This window comes from Nyctereutes procyonoides, unplaced genomic scaffold, assembly GCF_905146905.1.
Source record: "Nyctereutes procyonoides isolate TBG_1078 unplaced genomic scaffold, NYPRO_anot_genome, whole genome shotgun sequence".
In the NCBI taxonomy this organism is placed as follows: Eukaryota; Metazoa; Chordata; class Mammalia; order Carnivora; family Canidae; genus Nyctereutes; species Nyctereutes procyonoides.
In genome coordinates this window covers 18,765,453-18,789,679 of record NW_026575048.1, presented here as the reverse complement: position 1 = coordinate 18,789,679, position 24,227 = coordinate 18,765,453, and the positions used below count along the sequence as shown (strand labels likewise).

General features: G+C 37.3%; 1 protein-coding gene across 5 annotated transcripts in view; it reads right to left on the bottom strand.

The window, feature by feature from the left end:
• The window catches only part of NCOA1 (nuclear receptor coactivator 1), a 245,257-nt gene that overhangs the window by 199,668 nt on the left and 21,362 nt on the right, over positions 1–24,227 (bottom strand). The window contains exon 1 of one of the 5 annotated variants that reach the window (XM_055327202.1): positions 14,558–14,573. The exons of the other annotated variants lie outside the window; for them this stretch is intronic. The gene's annotated coding sequence lies outside the window, so the exon portion shown is untranslated. Of the gene's footprint in view, positions 1–14,557; positions 14,574–24,227 lie in introns of those variants that run through there. 5 annotated transcript variants of the gene reach the window in all.

The following is a 24,227-nucleotide window of genomic DNA, read 5'->3' as shown; positions in this document are numbered from 1 at the left end:
TTTAAAGATTTGGAGGTTTTTAAAAAGATTTTATTTATTTATTTATTTGAGAAAAACCATAAGTGCAGAGAGGGGCAAAGGGAGGGAAAGAGGGAGAAGCAGGCTCCTCACTGAGCAGGGAGCCAGCCCTACACTGGCTCAATCCCAGGACCCTGAGATTAGAATGCCTGAGCCACCCAGGCATCCCTAATACACCTTAGAGTTTACTTCACATCACCCCTTTTAGAATTCCCTCATACCCTTAACAATTTCATAATATATGAATATATCATTATTTATTTAACCAGTCTCTCATTGATGAGAAACAATTCTTATTGTTTCAGTATTGACAATGCTGTAAATAATATCTGTATACTTATGAAGTGGAATTACGAAATCAAAGGGTATCTTGATTTTAAATTACAATAGCCTTTGCTAGACTAGACTCCACAAGATTATCAGAACTTAAAAATAATATATATGGAAATATGTCAGTAAATCTTCTAAATCAGGAAAACTAAAAATAAAGCAGAGAATTCTCATAATAACAGCTCTGAAGAAAGAAGTTTTGAAGACTTTTAACTCTAAATAATCCAAGATACTCATTAATCCAAGATAAATGTATACAGATTGATGAGAATTGTAAGCCCTAGCATGACCCCTGTCCATTATCCTGAAATCTTTCCTTTTAAATTAAGGTAATAATTTTTATTTAATATTTATAGCCTTGTTAATTTCTAAGAGAACTTGGATTGGTTACAAGTTAAAATGTAAGGTAAAGAGGATTCATGACAATAAAACTATATTAATAAAATTAAAAATCAGACACTGCAGCAGTTGGTATGGGTACATACTACCCTCTAGAGATGGCTGCCATTGATTCCTTCTCTCCCTTGTGCACATGTCCCTCAATTCATCAAGAGACAGGGCTAAGGTGGGGGAGGGGGGTGCCTAGCTGGCTCAGCTGAAAGAGCATGTGACTTGTTCTTGGGTCATGAGTTCAAGCCCATGTCGGGTGTAGAGATTACTTAAATTAAAAAAAAATACTTCAAAAAAAAAAAAAGGGGGAGAGAGAGATGGGACTTATTTCCCAGCTCCTTAAATCTTGGTTGGCCTTGTGACTTGCTCTGACCAACAGGATGTGGTGAAAGTGATGTTCTTAAGCTCTAGAAACCAGAAATTTGGCAGCTTCCCTTTTTTTCTCGTTTAGAAGCTAGAAGCCATCTACCTTGTGTCAAAAACAAATCCAACTACCCTGAAACTATGCTGTGGAAAGGCCATATGCTGTGGAAAGGCCATATGGAGACAGGTCAAAGTGCCAGGCACGTGACAAAACCTTCTCAGACTGTCCAACCCTGTTCAGCTAACAGCTGACTGAGAGATCCCAGCTAAAGTCACATAGAACAGAAGAATCCCCTCGCCAAGCACTAGCCAATTCCGGATCCAGAGAACCATAAAAAGAACAAATCAAGGGTATTTTAAGATATTAAGTTTAGGGGTAATTTGTTATATGACAGTTGGCAACGGAAACAGACACTATTAAGATCATGACATCAGCAAATTATAAACACTGAGTGTCAAATTTGGGTCTATTATTTTCTAGGTTGTAAGTTTTTAATTTTGGATTAAGAAGAAAACATAAATTTTGTATCTGAACCATAAGCACCTGTATAAAGAACAAACCTAGGAGACTACAGTTTCAAATACAATTTTAGAAAATACACATTATTCAAATGATGTTTCTTACAGGTAGATTCTATACAGACAGTATATCATTAAATCAGAACTCAGTAACAGGCATTTTCATGTCAAGGGAGACTGAGATGACTTGGTCCTGATACTTTTTTTTCTATAAAAACTTAATACAAAAAGGACACCTTGTGCTCACTTCGGCAGCACATATACTAAAAAGGACACCTGGGTGGCTCAGCGGTTGGGCTCTGCCTTTGGCTCAGGGCGTGATCCCGTGTCCAGGGATGGAGTCCCGTATCAGGCTCCCTGCGAGAAGCTTCTCCCTCTGCCTATATCTTTGCCTCTCTTAATACAAGAAACTAGATGATGGGGCGCCTAGGTGGTTCAGTCGGTTAAGCGTCTGCCTTCGGCTCAGGTCATGGTCCCAGGGTCCTGGGATAAAGCCCCACATGGGGCTCCCTGCTCAGCTGGGAGCCTGCTTCTTCCTCTTCCTCTGCCCCTCCAGCTTGTTCATTCTCATTCTCTCTCTCTCTCAAATAAACAAACAAAATCTCCAAAAAAGTTTTTTTTAAGAAACTAGATGAATACAACATTAAGATTGTCATTGTACTATCTTACATTTTTTATATTGTGAGCTTTTGATAGACACTAAGTAGCTATCAGTTTGTGATTAAATCTTCTAATAAGAACACACAGAATAATACTCTGTAAGGTTGGTTAAAGTCAGAGACATATAAATTAATAGCCAAACAATCTACCTTCCCCCTAGAACTGGTCCCTCTGAGATCACCAATTTCTTGAACGCTATAGCCCATGAGAATTCCTTGGTCCCTGCCTTATTTAATCTTAAACAGCATCCAAACAAATAAGCATTCCTTTTTAGTCCTAAGTGCAGCCACATTCAAGAACAGGGAATTAGGTTCTACTCCTTGAGGAAGGGAAGTGTGTATAAATTACTTTGAATTCTTCTGTACTGGGTAAATAAATAAGTAGGGGCACTTATTTATTCAGTCACTTCTTTTAATCAGTATGGACTTAGGGATATTTATTTTATACTCTGGGTTACAATCCAATAGTATGTTATTTATTTTGTTGTTCAAATTGTTCCTGCTAAGGCCTCTGGAAGTTCTTTCCAGCTGGCTCCTGTATCATTTTGCAAGCCCCTACATTTTGGGATTTTGAATATATTCTTACTTTCAGCACTATAAAATGTTTAGGGTATATGTTGCATATTCCTGCCCCACTCCCAGAATGAGCTATTTTCCAAGGAGCCTAGTTCTTTTTATTGTAGAACAGTATTAAAAACTAAGATCTGAGTCCTAATTGTGCTTGTGCTACCAGGGTACCATTGCTTCTAGGCCTTCTCAGTAGATAGAGCAAAGAAATATATGTATATGTACTACACCATTTATACATACATATCTATAATCATTTATCTATATTAAGCTAAACATGAGTTTCTACTGATGTCTCGAAGTCTAATACACTACTACATGGTTCGTTCTAGCCTTTCTCTTGCCCAGGGCTATCTGTAACTTCACTCTCCAAAAGTGAGAAACTTGGCTCCCACTGTTTACCACCCATTCATTTGTTTAATTTTTAATTTTTTTTATTTAATTATGATAGTCACAGAGAGAGAAAGAGAGAGAGACAGAGACATAGGCAGAGGGAGAAGCAGGCTCCATGCACTGGGAGCCCAATGTGGGATTCGATCCCGGGTCTCCAGGATCGCGCCCTGGGTCAAAGGCAGGCGCCAAACCACTGCGCCACCCAGGGATCCCCCATTTGTTTGTTTAATACCAATAAACACATACAATGGTTTCAGAATTGTTAGTCCACACGCTCTGGGATTTTTCTTACTTTTTTTGTAAGGGGATCCCTGGGTGGCTCAGCGGCTTAGCACCTGCCTTTGGCCCAGGGCACGGTCCTGGAGTCCTGGGATGGAGTCCCGCGTCGGGTCCCCAGTGTAGAGCCTGCTTCTCCCTCTGCCTGTGTCTCTGCCTCTCTATGTCTATCATGAATAAATAAATAAAAATCTTTAAAAAAAAAAAAAGACAAAGAATCCTCATTTTCAATATATGTGTTCCTAAGGTCTCTCACCTAAATCATGTCTTCCCTCCTTGCACATTCTACATGGGTGACCTTTCATATATGTGACTTTAGTTACCTTCCAAATCTCTAGCCCAGAGCCCTCTCCTAAACTTTAAATCCACTGATCTATCTTTTGGATTGGGACCTCAAACTGAACTCCTCATCCTTCCCTAATCATCTTCTCTGCGGTTTCCCTACTGAATGGCATCATCATCACGTACCTCTTGCACAAGCCAAAAATTTAAGATCAGGTCTGTTCTCTTCCCTCTACATCTTCCTAATATCCAACCAAAGCCTAAATCTTTCTCAAATTCCTCCACTACTCATCATCCCATGATCCTATCATAGCCAACCCAGTATTGCCTCTGACCCAGAAATATTTGTTAGAACAAATCAATAAGACAACTCTCTAAGTGATCTTACCAACTTCAATTTTACCAGGCTCTAATCTAATATTCTCCATACTATAGCCTGAGTGATCTTCCTAAAAAACAAACCAGATCACATCACTTTTTCATGATTAAAATATTTTAATAATTCCCCATTCCTCCCAAGATAATACCCAACTGCTTTGACTTTGTTTCCAAGGTTCTATGCGATACTGTCCCTAGGTACCCCTCTGGTCTCATCTGTTCCTTTTTCCCACTTTGTACGCTCGATGCAATCAACTAATCTGAAATCTTTTCAATTTCTCTCTCCTGTATTCTTGTATATATACTACACATATATACATTTGTCTCAACACAGATGTTCCCTCTTCAAGAAACCAGCTCCTGATCTATGCTCATGTTCCACTCTGCAGTTTTTCCACTGTAGGAGCATCCATTGCACTACACTGTACCTACCTGGTTATTTCTTGTATCACTTGCTAGACTCTGAGCTCATGGTCCCGCATCCTCGCGCGGGGGGGATGGGGGTCCGGCAAAGGGCAAAATTCACAAGACTTTGTTGTTTTACTGTATCCTGAGAGCCAAGCTCTCTATCTAGTACACAGTACCTAGTACACAGTAGGAACACAATAAATGCTTAAAATACTTTTGAGTTTGTTTTTGCTATTTCTGTGGCTTAGTTTTAATGACTTTTTCACAAGTAATCAGAACTAAATATCTTGTATGGTACAGTTTCATATTAATCTGTTAAATTTACTGATTATATTATTGACACTTTGTTTTGAAAAAGATACAAAAGACAGTATTATTTCTGAAATAGTATCTGTCTGGAAATCTCTATTTTGCCTTTATATGTAAATGACAGTATGGTAAAGTATAAAACTCTGAGTTTATATCCTTTTCTCTTACACTGTAGATATTGCTGTAGTTACCAAACTCCAAACCAAGAACCAATACAAATTGGTGATGAAATTTTCACTACTCTCCACCCAGTAAAATCAATAAAAGTGACTGTTGTTCACCCTAAAACAAAAATTATTGTTTGCTTTATATTTCATGCCCTTATTTAGTCGAAAAATCTTTTATAATTTATGTTAATCACTCAAGTTTTCTATCAGCATTTTATTGGCCCATAAATCCAAAGGTCTGGAATCCTCTGTTTTAGCATTATCTTAACTAAAAGACTAGTTTCCAATCTGATTATCTTTTCTTTGAAAATCATTTTTTTTTCTCCTCCTTGAATACTTTTGGAATTTTCTCTTATCCTTGAATGTCAGAAACATGACTAGTATAATCACTCATTTCTGCCATTTGGAGAGTTCTTTTTTAAATGTAAGTCATCAGTTTAGCAATATTTTCAACACACCCTTTTGAGTATTTATTGATTATTTATACATCATCTGTTTTTTTTTTTCCTTCTAGAACACTCAATTTATGTATACCATGTCTTTTGGATCTATCTACTGTGCCTATTATCTTTTTTGTCATGCTCCATTCTTTACATAACTCTGAAACATCATTTGAACTCATGTTCTAATTGACTAATATGATTTCCTAAATATGCAGTTACTTTTCACTACTATTACTTATTTTAGTTTAAAATTAACGATTTTGTTTTCCAAAAACCTTTTCCTGTTTTCTGGATGCCCATTGTTTGTGACAATCTCCTCTTAAATTTCACTAAGTCTAAGAATTTCACTTTTTTATATCTGGCACAGAGTCCTAACTACTTTGCAGAGAGCTACCTGCTATAAAAATTCAAATTATTCCTTCATTCCTTCTTTTGAACTGTTGAGTCTTATCTCCTATAATTTTTGTTTGCTCATACCTACAGAAAGGATGGTCATGTATTTTCAGAATCAAGCTGAGAAAAGCTCTCTTAAAAATTACTTATGAGGGACACCTGGGTGGCTAAGCAGTTGAGTGTCTGCCTTTGATTCAGGGCATGATCCAGGGGTCCGGGATCAAGTCCCACATTGGGCTCCTGCAGAGAGCCTGCTTATCCCCCTGCCTGTGTCTCTGCCACACTCTCTCTCTCTGTCTCTCATGAATCAATAAATAAAGTCTTTTTTAAAAAATCACTTAGATGAGTATTAAAATCTTTTTTAGAAAATCTTCCCTTAAGGTCAAATCTGAAAACCAAAACCAGCTGAGGCCACAATATCTCCGACTGCTAAGGTTGGCCTCATTAACAGCCTTAATCCAGTCTGGGGACTAGCCTTCTGTGTTAAAGTAGGCACAGAAATACCTGTGGCTGACAGAAAAGAAACGTTTATTTTTCTGTCATATAAGACATCTATCTGGAGGTAGGAATATCAGTATGAACTGACAGCTTGCTAGTCACCATCGACTCCTCCCTGCTCTATCTTTTCTCTCTGCCAGCCTCACCCCATGGCATCTACTCTCAAAGTCATCTCGTGGTCAAAAAATGATCATGGTACCTCCAAAAATCACATCCATGTCCCAGGCAGAAAAAAGGAAGAGACAAGAGTTCCTTCTGAGGCTTCCCGGATGATTCTCTCTCTTTAAAGAGCTTTCCTAGAAGCCATAACCTTAGACTTCTCTTTACAACTGCTAGGAAATGTTTTATAGTTGGCCTTAAAGATATGTCCACACAACAGCAATAATGTTACTATGAATGAAAGGGAGAACAGATACTGGGTTGACAACCAGCACTCCCAACGCTATCATTTTTCTCTCTTTTTTTTTAAAGATTTTATTTATTTATTCATAAAGACACAGCTAGAAAGAGAGAGGCAGAGACACAGGCAGAGGGAGAAGCAGGCACCATGCAGGGAGCCTGATGTGGGACTCGATCCCGGGTCTCCAGGATCACGCCCTGGGCTGCAGGCGGCGCTAAACCGCTGCACCACGGGGGCTGCCCTTTTCTCTTTCTTGAACAAGATTCTAGTTTGCCAACATCCCTCTTAATATGAAGTCAAACAATAGATGTTATAGGTATTGCACCAGGGCAGGATAATTTATTCTTCCTGTAATATAACTTCAATTAATGTATTTTAAGGTTACTCAAACTTTCCCAAAAGTCATATTAAATTTCTAATTACCTAAAATGTGCTTTTGGGGGGAACCTGTGTGGCTCAGTCAGTGAAGCATTCAATTCATGATCCCAGCTCAGGTCTTGATCTCAGGGTCATGAGTTCAAGCCCCACACTGGGCTCTGCACTGGGCATAGAGTCTATTTAAAATAATAATTTTTTAAATGCACTTTTTTTTTTGCGACAATTATTCCAAGTGGGATTTTGGAACTAGATGTATTTGTGCAATTAATTTTCAATGACTCTTAATTGAACATCTTCAGTGTGACACTGTGGTCAAGTTAAAGGCACAAAAAGACCTTGAAAGACTTGTGGTATCAAGTAGCTGGGGAGACAGAGCATACAAATAAATGAACAAAAAAGGTAAGATATCACAAAAATCCTTCCAAACAAAGAAAAGAGAAAATAAGTGTCAACAAAAATGTAGAGTTGGGAGAAATGTTTAAGAATGAAATAGGAGGGATGCCTGCATGGCTCAGTGGTTGAGTGCCTGCCTTCAGTCCAGGACGTGATCCCGGAGTTCCTTCCGGGATCGAGTCCCACACTGGGCTCCTTGCATGCAGCCTGCTTCTCCTTCTGCCTGTGTCTCTGCCTCTCTCTGTGTGTCTCTCATGAATAAATAAAAAAAAATTTTTATTTTAAAAAAAGAGTGAAATAGGAGAAGGTAAAAGGAGAAAATGAGAGACACCCCCTGACAATGTTTGTAAGAAGCTACAAAGAAGAAGAGAAGTTAGGGAAGAGAAAGTTAGACTAAGAGAAGAATACTGGTCCTCCAACCCTGCATCCATTCCATATCCCAGCTCCCACAGACCTCCCTCCTCTACAAAACCTGTATCTGCAGAATCTATTTTCACAGCCTTTACCATCCCACCTCCTGTGCATTTTTTTTAAAGATTTTATTTATTTGAGAGGCAGAGAGAACATGAGCAGTGGAGGAGGAGATAGGGAGGACAAGCAGGATTCCCTCTGATTGCTAGATGGACCAGGACCCACGTGGAGTCAATTCCCGATCCTGAAATCATGACCTGAGCCGAAGGCAGATGCTTAAAGCACAAAGCCACCCAAGTGCCCTCACCATGCATTCTTTAACTATAATATGGTTTAACCCCACCACTCCACTGAAGCTGCTTTCCACCTCCATTGAACTGCCAAATTACCACTCAGCCCTCATTCACCCCCTGGTAATCTGACCTTGTTGACTACATCCTTACTTCTCTAGTTTCCAGGATATTATTCTTCGTATACCTCTTACTATTCCAACCCTCCCTTGCCTGTACTAGCTCTCAAATGAAAGTGGTCATTCAGTCTCAAAGTCTGCATTCCTCCTGAGTAAACTTACCTATATAGGACTCCCAAAACTCATTCAAGCCCAAATATTTGAATCCATACATCCACTAGTCTAACAGACAACAATTTACCTGGTTGTCTCACAGGCATCTCAATTTCAACATGTTCAAGTGAGAACAGTTATCTCCCCTACCCCTCTCAAAAACTACCTTTACTCTTGAATTTGCTATTGTGGTTTCTGGCAATATCACTTCTCCACTTAACCAATCAAGAAGCCTAGGAATATTTCAGATTCCTTCTTCTCTTTCATTCTCACACCCGAGTGGTCCTATTAATTCTCTATTTTTAACACCTCTTGTATTTGTTTCCTCAGCTCTATCTCTACTGCTACTATCTTAGTTCAGGACCCCATAATACTGGATCACCAGGAAGAGCCAGTTCTCTCTGCTACCAATTGTGTACTATTCTAATTCATCCTCCACTGGCACCAAATATTGTTCTATTTCAACAACAATATTTCTCATTCCTCAGATCCCTAACTAACTCTTCCTAATAAACGCCTACTCTTGTTTTATAATCACTCGCTTTTGTTAAAAATACAATAAACTCCTTATCTAAAATTATTGGCTAAACTTATTTTAGAACTCTGTTCTAATAACTTTTACTTGACTCCAAGCTCTTCTGTTTGTTGATTCTCTTGCATGCTGTTGGCTTTCCTGAAACATTTGGAAATTCTTATCCTTGTATTTGGATTCTGTTACATTCTGCTGGCTTCTGTTGGTACTGCTTATTCAGGAAGCAATACTCATTTCACATTTTTTTTAGGCAGAGTGGAGGAAGAGTATTCAGGGTGCCTCAGTGCCTGGTCTTCCATGTGTGAGTATAGCCAGTTACCCATAGTGCTGCACTATCCCATAGACCCAAGCTCCTGCATGCAATTCTTGCATGGTAAAAGACCTTTTGCTCCATCCAAATTCGTGTCAGAATTTACACAGGTAGGAGTTGCTTATGTTATAGTAATCACCTTACTGATTACTCTGGGACCCTTCATGTTCCCAATTTCCCCCACCTCTGGATATGAGTGTTACCCACTGGACCATCTATTTTCAGAAATTCTTCAGTTTCTGATTTACAGAGATTTCCCCTTATTTCTATAGACGACTGCATGTATATTTTTCTATTATGTCTATAGATTTGGTAAAGGAAAGCAAACAGGTAGCAAGTGTTTAATCTGCCTTCTTGAAACTGCCAAAATAAGTTTTCTAAAATGCAAATCACTTCATAAATCTGTCCTTTTCCTATCTTAAAACCCTTTATGGGCTCCCAACTTCTACAGACAGACTCTAATGACTCACATTCAAAGTCCTCCAAGGTATGGCTGATGACTCCAAACATCTTCCAATTCCCCATGCAATACCCCTTATGGTCCAGCCATACCTAACTTCTTAGAGTTGGCATACATGACATGCTTTTTCAGGCCTTCATACATTTGTATTCCTTATTTCTTTTGCCTTTAATGCTTCCTCCACCAGCCTCTTTTTAGTCGTCTAGGCATCCTTTAAAATCCAGTTTCAAAAGGATAGGAAGAAATGAATATCGAGGTTTTAAGACTGGTTGTTTTCCTGAGTTTTGCTAATCTATATTTCCTAATTTTTGTTTACATTAAGGATCTACTACTTTTGGGGTGTAGTAGTAGCTGGGTGGTTCAGTTGGTTAAGTGTCCCACTTTTGGTTTCGGGTCAGACCATGACCTTGGGTTGTGGGATCAAGCCCCACCTGGGGCTGGGCACTCAACCTGCTTCAGATTCTCTCACTCCTTCCCTCCTACTCACACACTCTCAATCTCTCTCAAGTTAAATAAATAAAATCTTTAAAGAAGAGAAAAGAAAAAAAGAATCTACTACTTTTACTAAGGCTTTTTTCATTTTAAAATTCTGGTCAGGGATGCCCTGCTCTATAAGCCCTCACCTGGTTTACCAAAAAGCTTCACTTCCACTTTGTGCCACCACATTGCCACATTATATCTCGTTTTATCCTACTGTATAGATGTTTGCTGGATAAATGAATAAACAACAACACTGGAAGAATTAGGAATGGGCAGTTTCACAATCATACGAACTGATCCTGGAAAGTCATTTAACTTTTCCTCCAAGAAAAATAAGGGGGGGGGGGAGTATATACAGACACTCAGAGGTAGTGAGGAAAATGTAGTAATTATGCAATCATTTTAAATCGGAAAAGAGGGTTACCTGGGTGGCTCAGCGGTTTAGCGCTGCTTTCAGCCCAGGGCCTGATCCTGGAGACCCAAGATCGAGTCCCATGTCAGGCTCCCTGCATGGAGCCTGCTTCTCCCTCTCCCTGTGTCTCTGCCTCTCTCTCTCTCTCTCTCTCTCTCTCTCTCATCTCGTGAATAAATAAAATATTTTAAAATAAATAAATCAATAAATAAATCAGAAAAGACTGTGAGAGATCAGCACATGCAAGCCCTCAGGTTACAGATTAAAGAATCAAATCCCAGAGAGGGAGATAAAGTGATCTGCTCAAGCTCAGAACTTCCACAGAACATGGATTTGAACCCCGGTCTTCTAATTCTCATTACAAAGCTCATTCAACTTTACTGACTTCTTCTACTACTCTTCATGTCATGTGAGGCTTGGGAAGAATAATGGCATCTTAACAGCTGAGCACTGCTTAAAAATGAAAGTTCTCCCAACCTGTACCATCACCTAAATTTTAGTCTATCAATATTTGGCCATGGTCTCTCATAAAATAAGGCTTCTCTTGGTCTACCTTAGAATAAATAAGCCTTGCTTCTAGTGTTCAAACTGGGGAAGGAAAGTTTGAAAAGCATTCATTTATGCCATAGATCTGATTTTTACCAGATGACCAAATACGAAACACAGATAAAAGATTTGCTCTTTTTGTGATTTATTCTGTAATTTTATCAGATACCCTAAAAAGTGAATAAGCAAACAAACATAAAAGGTTATCTCTTAAATATTGAAAGAAAGATAAATTTCTCAAACCTGCATAGTTATGGGCTTACAAGAGAAAAAAGGGAGTTTTGTTTGTTTGCTTGTGGTAACAGGAGGTTCCCTTCCCCCATCCTAGAAACAGAAACTTAGCATAGTTTTCAGTTGAGCAGTCCATCATGGTTATTCTACAACACTAAAGAAGCTGTAAGATCATTTTTTATTGGGAGGCTTTACTACTGCTGAGACGAGACTGTAAAGAAATCTGTTATTATAAGAAATCCCCACAAGACCTTGTCTCCATAGCAATCAATCTCTTTTAGGAGATATCTCCTATCTAAAATAGTCATAAGTACCTTGTCTTCACCTTACATATCCACCTCAAGATATGCCTCAGTCCCTCTTCTCCCTATCAGCACAGAAGAGATTTGCAGAGGTCCTATATATCCAAGTCTAAACAGATATGGACTCTGGACTTCGCCATTTTAAAGGAAGTACTGAACAAGGTAAAAGAAAAATGCAAACTAACTTAGATTGAGACAGAGAGACTGCCCTGCCCTCCCTGTTATTATGTTTAATCTACATAGAGATGATAAACTCATGGGAAATAATTATATGAAAGCAAAAGCTAGCTTAAAAATATTGGCCCTCCATTGGAACAAAGAATCAACAATCCACCGGAGAGAATAAAAGCCAAAATCTGAAGCACAGGCCCAGGGTCATACTATTACAAAAGAGAAGTATAAGAAACAGATGTGTCTTTATTTCCCAAAATACATAGCCCTAATTACCTAGAAATTCCATAGTGTTAGTCACAATAAAAATTCACTCACTAAAATTTCATGACATAAATGGCAAAGTCATGGTAATTATTCAAACAATGATCCATCTCTAATTTTTAATGATAAACTGATTGTTTTTGTTTAAATTAAAACTGTATTGAATATCTTCTGTCTACCACTTCTTTGAATGTTCTGCTTGACCATTAGAAATGGCACAAAATAGGACACCTGGGTTGGCTCACTGGTTGAGCATCTGCCTTTGGCTCAGGTCTTGATCCCAGGGTCCTGGGGTCAAGTCCCACATCAGGCTCCCAGTAGGGAGCCTGCTTCTCCCTCTGTCTATGACTCTGCCTCTCTGTGTGTCTCTCATGAATGAATGAATAAAATCTTTAAAAAATAATATATGGGGATCCCTGGGTGGCGCAGCGGTTTGGCGCCTGCCTTTGGCCCAGGGCACGATCCTGGAGACCCGGGATCGAATCCCATGTCGGGCTTCCGGTGCATGGAGCCTGCTTCTCCCTCTGCCTGTGTCTCTGCCTCTCTCTCTCTCTCTCTGTGACTATCATAAATAAATAAAAAAAAAATTAAAAAAAAAATAATAATATATGGCACAAAAAATGTGGCACCAGAAAAATAAACTACTGTTAATTCTAAAAGTAGAAATTTTTGGTTGCAATGTACTTTGCAATTTTTAGTGAAAAACTAATAAAATGCTGTTTCTGTTAAGTAGTAAAGAAGTTCTTAGGAACTTCATGGGAAGTTACACTAAGAACTTAATAATCTGAGAGGTTTTTTTTTTTTTTTTTTAATTTCTACTCAAGAGAGAGCAGGGAGCCACTAAGCAGGCAGCCTGATGAAGGGCTTGATCTCAGGACCCTCGAATCGTGACCTGAGCCTAAGGCAGATGCTTAACCCACTCAGCCACCCACGAGCCCCTAATCTGAGAAATGTAAAACTAATTTTTAAAAATCTGCAGTACACTAGAACTAAAAAATGTGTATATTTTATCAATAACTGATCTAAAACCTTAAGCTATATCCTTAATGCTAAATATGGCTAATTTTGTCATAAAATTATCAGTTTTCAAAGAATAACCATCAAAAAAACTTACTCATCAAAAAAATGAGAATACTAAAGAGAATACATAAATGTTACAATGATTTCTCAAATATCCTCCCAGAGAAAAAAATGGTAGAAAGGAAGTGGTTAGGACACTTACAGGCAGAGAAGCTATCCATAAACCTCAGCCCTACAAAATGCTAACTAACCACGCAATACCCACCACGGGACAGCCCTGTGGTGGCCGGCCTCAGTGCTCAGCCTCAGGCTGCTCTGTTAAATTTTTTTTCAATGACTTGCTCCAGTAATTCAAAAACTTGTTCATCAGATCTGCTAACAACATAAATGCTGGTAGGCTAGACAATGCAATAAATGAAAATTAAAAATGGTAAATTATCTAAAGGATACAACACGGGGTTAAAACAAACTAGAGGGGATCCCTGGGTGGCTCAGCAGTTTAGCACCTGCCTTCGGCCCAGGGCGTGATCCTGGAGACCAGGAATCGAGTCACACACCGGGCTCCCTGCATGGAGCCTGCTTCTCCCTCTGCCTGTGTCTCTACCTCTCTGTGTGTGTCTCTCATGAATAAATAAATAAAATCTTAAAAAAAAAAAAAACTAGAACTAAATTAAGGGTGACATACTTACTATTAATTTTTTAAATGTTTTATGTAAACATCTAATAGATGCAAAATATATGTAGCCAATAAAGAACTCTATATAGCAAATATTTATGTAGTAAAGCACTAGAATAAAGCATATTAAAGTCCTTTCCCTAGATTATTTCATGTGCTTCTCATAACAATCCTAATAATGAGGTATTATTGTCCTCATTTTATTTAAAAACAAAAACAGGGACGTCTAGGTGGCTCAGCAGTTCAGTGTCTGCCTTGGGCTCAGGTCATGATCCCAGGATCTAATAAGATGGAGTCCACATTGGGCTCCCTACAGGGAGTCTGCTTCTCCCTCTGCCTATGTCTCTGCCCCTCTCTCTGGGACTCTCATGAATCAGTAAATAAAATCTTTTTTTTTTTTAAGATTTACTCATTTATTTATGATAGACATAGAGAGAGAGAGAGGCAGAGACACAGGAGGAGGGAGAAGCAGGCTCCATGCCGGGAGCCTGACGTGGCACTCGATCCCGGGACTCCAGGATCGCGCCCTGGGCCAAAGGCAGGTGCTAAACCACTGAGCCACCCAGGGATCCCCAAAATCTTTTTAAAAACTAAAAACAGAAGAGACCTGGCTTACACAGTCAGTATAACATGTGACTCTTGATCTCTGGGTTTTTAAGTTCAGGTTCCACTTTGAATGTAGAAGTCACTTAAAAATAAAATATTTTTAAAAATTAAAAATGAAAACAAAAAGAAAAAAAGCTAAGTCAATAATCCAAGGCACTTTACTAATAAATGGCAAAACCCAAATCTTTTTGCCCCTAACATCCATGACTTGATTTCGTACACCATTTTATTCTCTAAAGTTAAAATGAAGAACTGGCTTAATAGCCAATTACGAAAATAAACAGATAGGTAGATAAATAGGTAAATGCATAAATAAAATCATCTATTGGCTTACATGACCGAAGTCGTTAATGGGAACAAAATGTAGGATATGGTAATTTTAAAAAGAAAATAAATAATTGCAAACTTGGACTATATTGATCACACCAATAAAACAGACCCTTTCTAATCTCAGCTGATCATGATCACACTTAAACCATTAGATGAGGTTTGAATACCATGATTTAAAGAACTTAGAGACTATCTAGAAGGATTTCCAAGTCTGAAAACAATGGCATAAAAGAAATAATTAGGCTGTGGAAATTAGCCTGAAGAAAAGAAGCATATGGGAAGACAGAACAGCCATCATCATATAGCAACATCATAACAGTCATCAAATATCTGACCCCCTGACATATCAAAATGGACAGAGATATGTTCTATATGACTTCAGAGAGTACAACTAGGTCTCGTAGCAGATAATGTAAAGAAGTCAACTTCACAATCATTATTACAAGTTAAACAGGAGAGATGCACTAAAAAAAAAAAAAAAAACGGTCCCAGGGGGTCAAACTTTATGAAAGTTTATATCTTTATACCTTTTATAAAAGATATAAAAGATAAATATTATAAAATAAATAAGTCATAAGGATGTAATACACAGCATGGTGACTACAGTTACCATTATTATAGTGCATATCTGAAAGTTGCCAAGAGAGTAAATTCTAAAAGTTCTCATCACAGAAAAAAAATTGCAACTCTATATGGTGACAGATGGTAACTAGATCATTTCACAGTATATACAAACATCAAATCATTACACTGTACTCCTGAAACTAATATAACATCAAAAATATGTCAATTATACCTCACTTTAAAGAAAAAGGTCCCTTACAAATCTTTTTCCCTAATCCTTATCCTTAAAATGAAATCTTTGTTCTAATTTTAACTGTATGTTAGCCATTTGACATTTTATATGCATATTCCTATGAAAGAAATGTCACAAATGATGGTCCAATTGACAGGCTAGTCCACATATGCTTATTTTACAAAGCAGTACTACAACATTAACTACAGCAGAGTCACATTTTACTTGCTTTTATCTTTCCCAAATTCAACATAATCTTCACCCCCATACTAGTCTCCTAAACATGGAAAATGAGACTACATTGAAGAACCAACCTAAATTCTGACCATGTGAGCAGGAGGTCATCAGAACAAGACACCCTTGAAAAAAGTGGGTTTTTCCCCTTTAAAGGAGTCTCTCCCTAAAGTGTCATCTCCAGTAATTTTTTTACTAAAGCAATTTGTCTTTTGTGAATTCCACATTTCCACACAGCACTCTCCACACCCCCTTCCCTAATTTCAGTACCCTCAAATTTTGCTAAACTATAGAACCCAACTCTAACCGTACTCTGGCTGCCCCAACTTACCATAATATCCTGATCTCCAATATTACATTTCTCTCTTCACAACTCAGGATGGAGAGCCAATCTGATTAGAACAGATTATAAATTCTTAACCTAACCAGAGGTATCTTAAAAGCAGTATTTGTTTATCCAAATCAATGCTTAATAGAATTTCAGGCAACATAACAAAGTAAAATTTTAAAAAATCATCATGATGTTGAAGGTATTTTTGTATAAAGTTCATCATAAGCCTTGTCTGAAATCAGCTCCTATAGGTGGATTCTGTTTCATAACTCTTCTCCTTCAATTCTGAGCCTTCAAATTGTTTAAAAGTCTATGGTTTCTAAGAATTATATCCCTAATTTATGGGCAGAGAGAGTCTGATAAAAAATAGGACTGGGAAAAATGGCTTCCATTGATACTTATGTCAATGAATAAATTGTAATTAGAGAAAAACCTTGAATAGATAAGTAAAATATTAAGAATATCAACTCTTAATATTAATTATTAATCTTATAATATTAACATTAAGAATGAGGAAAATGAGTCTATATACTTTTCTTAGGCTTACATGACATCTGCCTTCCCATCAAGTATCAACAAATGTGGAAGACAAAAACCATCTATTTTAACAGCTATAAAATACAGATATAAATGATGGTGTGGGGGGAGCCAGTCAGGTGGAATAAAAACAATTGGGATAATATTGAGGGAAAGGTAGAAGGACACTGTCAACAAAGATGTCTTTTGAAATGAATGGATAACCCAAATACAAATAATCTACCTACAGATAACCATGACTCAAGCATACATATATCTGACGGTAAAATATATTAGTCTCTTTTTTCAAGATTTATTTATTTATTTATTTATTTATTTGAGAGAGAGAGTCTGTAAGTCAGAGGAGGGGCTGAGAGAGAGGGAGAGAATCTCAAGCAGACTCCCTGCTGAGCACAGATCCAGATGTGCTAGATCCCAGGACCCTGAGATCATGACCTGAGCCAAAACCAAAAGTCCAATGCTTAATTACCCAGACACCCCTGTAAAATATATTATTCTAAATTAACACATGTAAAATACTTAGAACAGTAACTGGTTTGTAAAACCGTTCACTTCTACAACTATTAGTTTATAATACCCATTGTTTATAGTTTAAAGGAATTCTAAGTACTCAATCCTACCCTCTCCTAAGACTAATGAGTAATAACTATTTTAAGATAAATACAAACTAAATGTATTACTTCCTTAAGGCTTTTAGAAGAATCTTCCTCAGATTACAATGATGTGTTATACCACAAATTAATAGAAAACACGGTATTTCTAATGATTAAAGTTGTACTTCACCTTTTTCATCCTTGACAATCTTCAGTCCTCTTCCCATCTATTTTAATATCTGGCCAAAACTTCCCTCAATGCACATTTTGTTTACTATATCCTTTTGTTCAGCTGTCCATCCTCCTCCCATTTCTACCCCACCTCAAATCAAGACCCAACCTCCAGCTCATATATAGAGTTGGGCACCATATCTGGTGTACTCTCTTTGTAGCTTCAGAATGCCTCTAATATGCGCCTTTATCAGGTACCATTATAATAACTGCTGCTATATCTATGCCACTATAGTCTGACAGTTCCTTGAAAACAAGGTCCATATTTTCTTCAATCTTTATGAGGCTGGTACACAAAATCTGATTCTAAAGCCTTCTAAATATTTGCTGAATGGATGGCTCTAGCTTTCAGAAATAAACTACATGATAAGAACTGGCTTAATAAATTATATCAAAACTAGATGAAGTATTAGTTACTGAATCATTATAAAAATTAAGTCATTATGAAAACTCAATAATAATAATTGTTAGAAAGGATATATATCACAGTGATTGTGAGCATGAGATTTGGAGTCAGTCCCAGCTTTCATTCATTCATTCAACAAACATTTAATGAGAGGCCACTGTAAGTCAGGCACTATTCTACCCTGGCTTCATAGAATTTACATTCCAATGGGAAGAGGCAAACAATAAAAACAAATAAGGAAAGTATACAGTACTTTAAAAGGTGATATGTAAAAAAAAAAAATTAAAAACAAATATGTGATTATATGCATTAGGGCATAAAAAAAAGAACAAAAAGGGATTATGAGTGAAAAGGAAGAGAAAAGAGGGACACCTGGGTGGCTCAGTTGGTTAAGCATCTGCCTTCGGAACAGGAAAAGGTCATGATCCCAGGATCCTGGGACCTAGCCCCATGTTAGGCTCCCTGCTCAGCAGGGGTCTGCTTCTCCCACTTCCGCTGCCCCTCCCCCTGCTTGTACTCACTGGCTCCCTTTCTCTTTCTCTCAAATAAATAAATCTTTAAAAAAAATAAAAAATACATATTTTTTAAAAAGAAAAGAAAGGGAAGAGAAAAACTGTGGCACTACACAGGATGCTATGGGTACACCTCTTTCACGCAAGGTGAGATGTGAACAAAGACTTGAAGGAGTTCGGTAGGATATCCAAGAAACTGCCAGAATGTTTTCCAAAGTGACTGTACTATTTCATAGTCCCACCAACGCTGGAAGATTCTGATTTCTCCACATTCTTATAAACACTTGTTATTATCTGATTTTTGCGGATATGAAGTGGCATCTCTTTGTATTTTGGCTTACATTTCCCTGATGGTTATTTTTTTCACACTCTTAATATTGTCTTTTAAAGGTCAGAGGTTCTTAATTTTGATGACATCCAATTTAGCAGGGTTTTTTTGTTTTTTGTTTTGTTTTTTTTTTTGTTTTTGTTTTTTTTTTTTGTTTTTTATTCATGAGAGACACAGAGAGAGAGAAGCATAGACACAGGCAGAAGGAGAAGCAGGCTTTATGCAGGAAGCCCCGTGTGGGACTCGATCCCGGGACTCCAGGATCACGCCCTGAGCCAAAGGCAGACGCTCAACCGCTGAGCCATCCAGGCATCCCTAGCAGTTTCTTTCACAGATCATACCTTTGGTGTTGAATCTAAGAAATCTTTGCCTATCAGTGATCATAAAGGATTTATACTATCCCTTTTTCTAAAACTGTCCAAGTTTTAGGCTTTATATTTTGTTCTATGATCTATTTGGAGTTAATTTTTTCTTTTACTCTGGTATAAAATATGGATCAAAGTCCAGTTTTTTGCATGTGGATACCCAACTGTTGAAGAGTGCCCTAATGCCTCTGAACTGCTTTGGTACCTTGGCCAAAAATCAACTTAACATATGTGTATGGGTCTATTCCTGACTTTTGCAGAGAATATAGTATACAGTATAAAAAAATATAAATTCAAATCCCTACAATCACCAAAGTAACGAAAGTTGTAAATGGGGTAAGTTTAAGCCACTAGGAAGAAGTGGGGGCTATATCTTACTGAACAGAACACATGCCATCCTTAAGGCACTCAAATTCAATGGATATTAAATTGCTCTGCGTAGACCAAACAAAATGGTGTGTATAAGTGGTTACACGATATGTGAGGGATAAAAACACTGGTATATTAACATTATATTCAAGATATATTAAAAATGAAAAAAAGCTGGAGAGGAGAGTACATTGAGGAAAAAGTTAAAGAGGCAGTTTTACAGCAACAGGTAAAATAGGCAGTAACAGAGAGGGAGAAAGAGGATACTAACAGATGGGAGAAGACTAGAAGGTCAGATACCAGACTGAGAATCAAAAGCAGTTAGGTCAAGTTTTTTTTTTTTTTTAATGTAAACTCTACTAATTACTACTAACATTTCATAAAGGTGGCCATTAATTTGGCTCAGTTAACAACAATAACATAGTTATCTGCTTTTATTTTTTTTATTTTTATTTTTTTTATCTGCTTTTATAGCTTGGTGAACTTTTGTCTTTGCTCCTCCTCAAATAAGAAAGAGGAAAACCTATTCATATTCATAAACAGAAAAAACAGATTTGGTAGGTCAGGGTCCATGTCACTTGTGCCTTTAGAGCCTGTGGAGCAAGGTTCAGCCTGCTGACCGCCAGGCAGCCGCACGAAGGAGGTCATATTCAGCAGCTCAGGAATGACATTACAGCTGGCTGAGCCGCAATGGCTGGTCCACGGTGACAGCCTAAGAATACCTTCTTTCTTGAAGAAAATTCACTGAACGTTCCCGTTTGTTTGTTTTACTCCTGATCCAAAAAATTAAAGAACAGTTATTTGCTTTGGAAAAAAACACTAAAAAATTCTGAATAAAATTATAAATCCATACTGTAACTTTCATAAATCGACTAAAATATTAATAGTTTTTGTCTAGGGATGGGCCTATGTATGGCTAGTTACTTGCTCTAAGTTTTTCTCCCTTTTACTTTTAAATATTTTTCCTTATCTCCCACAATATTGCATTTTCCTTTCCTGCCAACAGGGACAAAAACAAGACAGCAAGACAGCTTTCAACCAAGTAATAGAACAGGAATGACCTTTACTCTCTCAAAATACCAAAGGAGAAAGAAATTTAACACGGGTGCCAAAGGAAACGTCCCCAAAACAAATTATTCCTAAATGCACATTTAATAATTTAGGAACTTCAGAAGAAATATGTTTTTAATATTACTTTTTAAAAATTAAAGATAAGCTCTTTCTTAATGCTAAACTAGATTTTAACAGTTGTAACTTACTCTGATGCCTGGAGTTTAAGCAAGAGTCAAGATGTGATAAGCACCTTTATTTCTGGCTCACGTTTGCTTCTTAATCCACTAAACACACACCATCTTTGCCTTTGAACTACCAGTATATCAGAAAACTATCAGTACTACAGATTCACCTAACATTATACTGTACTTAATCATATTTACTTTGCACAAATGATCACAAATGTCTTTCAATGTCAAAATCTTAAATCATAAAAATTTAACTATTTATGTTTCTATTTTATTACTCTAATATATCCTATACCAGTTTTATTAATTGGTTAATATAAATTTATTAATTGGCTAAATATAATATTAATTGGTTATTTAAGTTGCAATTGCTGGAGACTAGCTAGAATCTTACTTTGCTAGCTCTACATAGAATGTAATCAAATAAAATACAGGCAATGAAGACGTTACCAATGCTAAAGCATTGTGTTATTGCCAAGAAATTAAAAGTTGCTATTTTTCAACTAAACTTGTCAAATGAATTATGGGCTATATCAGAATAAGTTAGACACAAACCTGGAGCCACATAGTTCCAGGAGCCTGTTCATTTGATAGTATGTTTCCTTATACATGCCATGCACTTCTAAAGTTGGCCAGAGAAACTGCTAAACCTAGTAACTGCTCACCCTCTGGAACCTGATGAATTCATTATTTTAGAAAATGCTAAGACTTGCTGGAGGAAAGGTAGGGAAAGCAAAACTCTGACACTCTAGCAGTAAGGTCTAAACTGGTTACTTTATTAAGTAATGTAAGATTAGTCTCCAAAACTGATGAGGCATATATTCCTCAACCAGTGATTCTAATCTTAACGTACATACATACCACACATACACACAATCTATAGAAATTCACATATGTTCACAAGAAGCATGTCCAGGAATGGTCACTGCAACATTGTCTAATAATAAAAAACTGGAAACTACCTAATAACTATCCAAAGGCAAATAGGTAGATAATTTATGGTATAGCCACTCAACAGAAAAATGTTGAGGAAAGGGACGCCTCGGTGGCTCAGCAGTTGAGTGTCTGCCTTTGGCGTGATCCCAGAGTCCCGGGTCAAGTCCCACACCGGGCTTCCTGCATGGAGCCTACTTCTCCCTCTGCCTATGTCTCTCCCTCTCTTTCTCTCTCTTTCTCATGAATAAATAAAATCTTTTAAAAAAATGTTAGAGAAGAAAAAGCACATTTCAAGAGCATATTGCAGTACTGTATGTATCTATAGTCTAAAAACATGCAAAACAGTAATTTTAGTTAAGGAAACAAATATATTCAGATAGTGTTTACCTCTAGGGAATGGGTAGGAAGGAAAAGTGAGAGAGAATGGCACACAGAGAATTCAACTCCATAGCATTATACATCTTTTTAAAAAATCTGAAGCAAATACAGCAAAATGTGAAGATCCAATCAAGTTAGGTGGATAGTACATGGAATGATTTTTCTACTATTCTTTATTCTTTTCTCCATGTTTGAAATATTTCCCATCAAGTCAAGATACAAAAAAAGATCTGAACTGGGTGGATGTATTTAACCAATAGTCAATATCTGACCAAGAGTAAGTAAAGCTAGAAAAGAAGCAACTGTGACAGACTGTTTTCACAAGCACTATTTCCATCTGGAGTGCTAGAGCCATATGTACACATGAGCACAAATATTCTAATTAAATCCCGACAACAGTGTGAAAATATCTCCATGTGATAAATAAATGAGGTCAAAGAAATGTGCTATCTTGGCTAAGGTCATACAGTCAATAAGTCCAGAGAAGAGCCCAGACAATTTGTATGGGTAAAGCAACTTTCACAGCAACTCTAAGCAGTTTCAAAGGAATGGAACATGCAGTTTATTAGTAAATTGTTAAAAAGGGGTTTCATCTGATCATAAGTTCAATATGAGCCCCAAAGATATGGCTACCAAAAAGAGCTTAATTCTGGGTTATATAAAAGAAACAAAACAAAAACTATCAGCCAACCATACTTTGTACTACTATGTGCATACATGAAGTACTAACTTTAATTTTAGATGCCAAGTTTTAAGAGGACATTGATAAAATGGAGAGTTGCTACCAGAGGCGACAATCCAGCTGAATAAAAGAATAAATGTTCTGAATAAAAGAATAAATATTCTAACCATTAGCTTTTTAAAACTGAGCGGAATTGCTCTAGGAATAAAAGCATTTCTCTTACTGTGCTGGTGGATCTAATGCTCTCATTTAATTATAAAACACTGTGGGTTATGATATGTCTTCGTCAGTTCTGGTTGCTGTAACAAAATATGGTAGACTGGAGGGCTTAGACAACAAACATTTATTTCTCACAGTTCTGAAGCCCAGGAAGTCGAAGATCAAGGTGCCAGGAGACTCCGTGCTTCATAAGGGTCCTCCTCCTGGTGTATAGATAACTGCCTTCTTGCAGTATCCTCACAGGCTGGGGAGTGGTGGGGAGTGGGGCAAGCTCTCTCTTCTTATAAGAACATTAATCCCATTGCTAGGACTCTGCCCGGATGACCTCATCTAAACCTAATTATCACAAAAAGGCCCCACCTTCTGATACCAGCACACTGGGGGTAGGGCTTCAACATATGAATTTTGGGGTGATACAAACACTCCATCTATAACATGATATAATCACCAACTCCTTTTAACCTAAATTGCTACAGGAATAATAAAATTAAAATTGTGAGAAACTATCAATAAGCTCAATAACTACCATTTTCCTCTGAAACATTTTGTATTTATAAAATGATTTTTGATTAGGTAAGATTTCTTAATGTTACTATTGCATTATAGTGTAAGATAATTCAGTAAACTAACCATCTCTGAAAGTGTCCAAAAAGAAGTTGAAAGCCTTTCTGTCACAGATGCTAAAGTCTACTCTGGTAAGAGGCTATACTGTGTGATCAATAAACTTCCTCCTAATTCTCACATTTTTGTTAAGTGCAAAGGTTAACGCGGCTTTGGTAAAGAAACTCCACTTAAGACCAACAAAATACTCATTAGCAGGGAGTCAGAGGTGAAACTAATGAAATGGCAGGAAATCATATACTGATTAAAATATGATCAAGTGGGGTGACTCAGAGGGTCTTGCTGACGTGCAAATATGAAAAATAATGAGCTTTATCTCTACTGCAAAAAGAACTGAAATCTACTTCCAGACCACAGAAAAATTAACTCAAAATGTATCAAAGATTTAAATATAAGTGCTAACACTATAAAACTCTTAGAAAAAAACATAGGCATAAATTTTCATCTTGGATTAGGCAAGAGTTTCTTAGTTATGACACCAAAGGCACAAGAAAAAAAAAAAGAAATTAGACTTCATCAAAACTGAAAACTTTTGTGCCTCATAGGACAGCATCAAGAAAGTGAAAATACG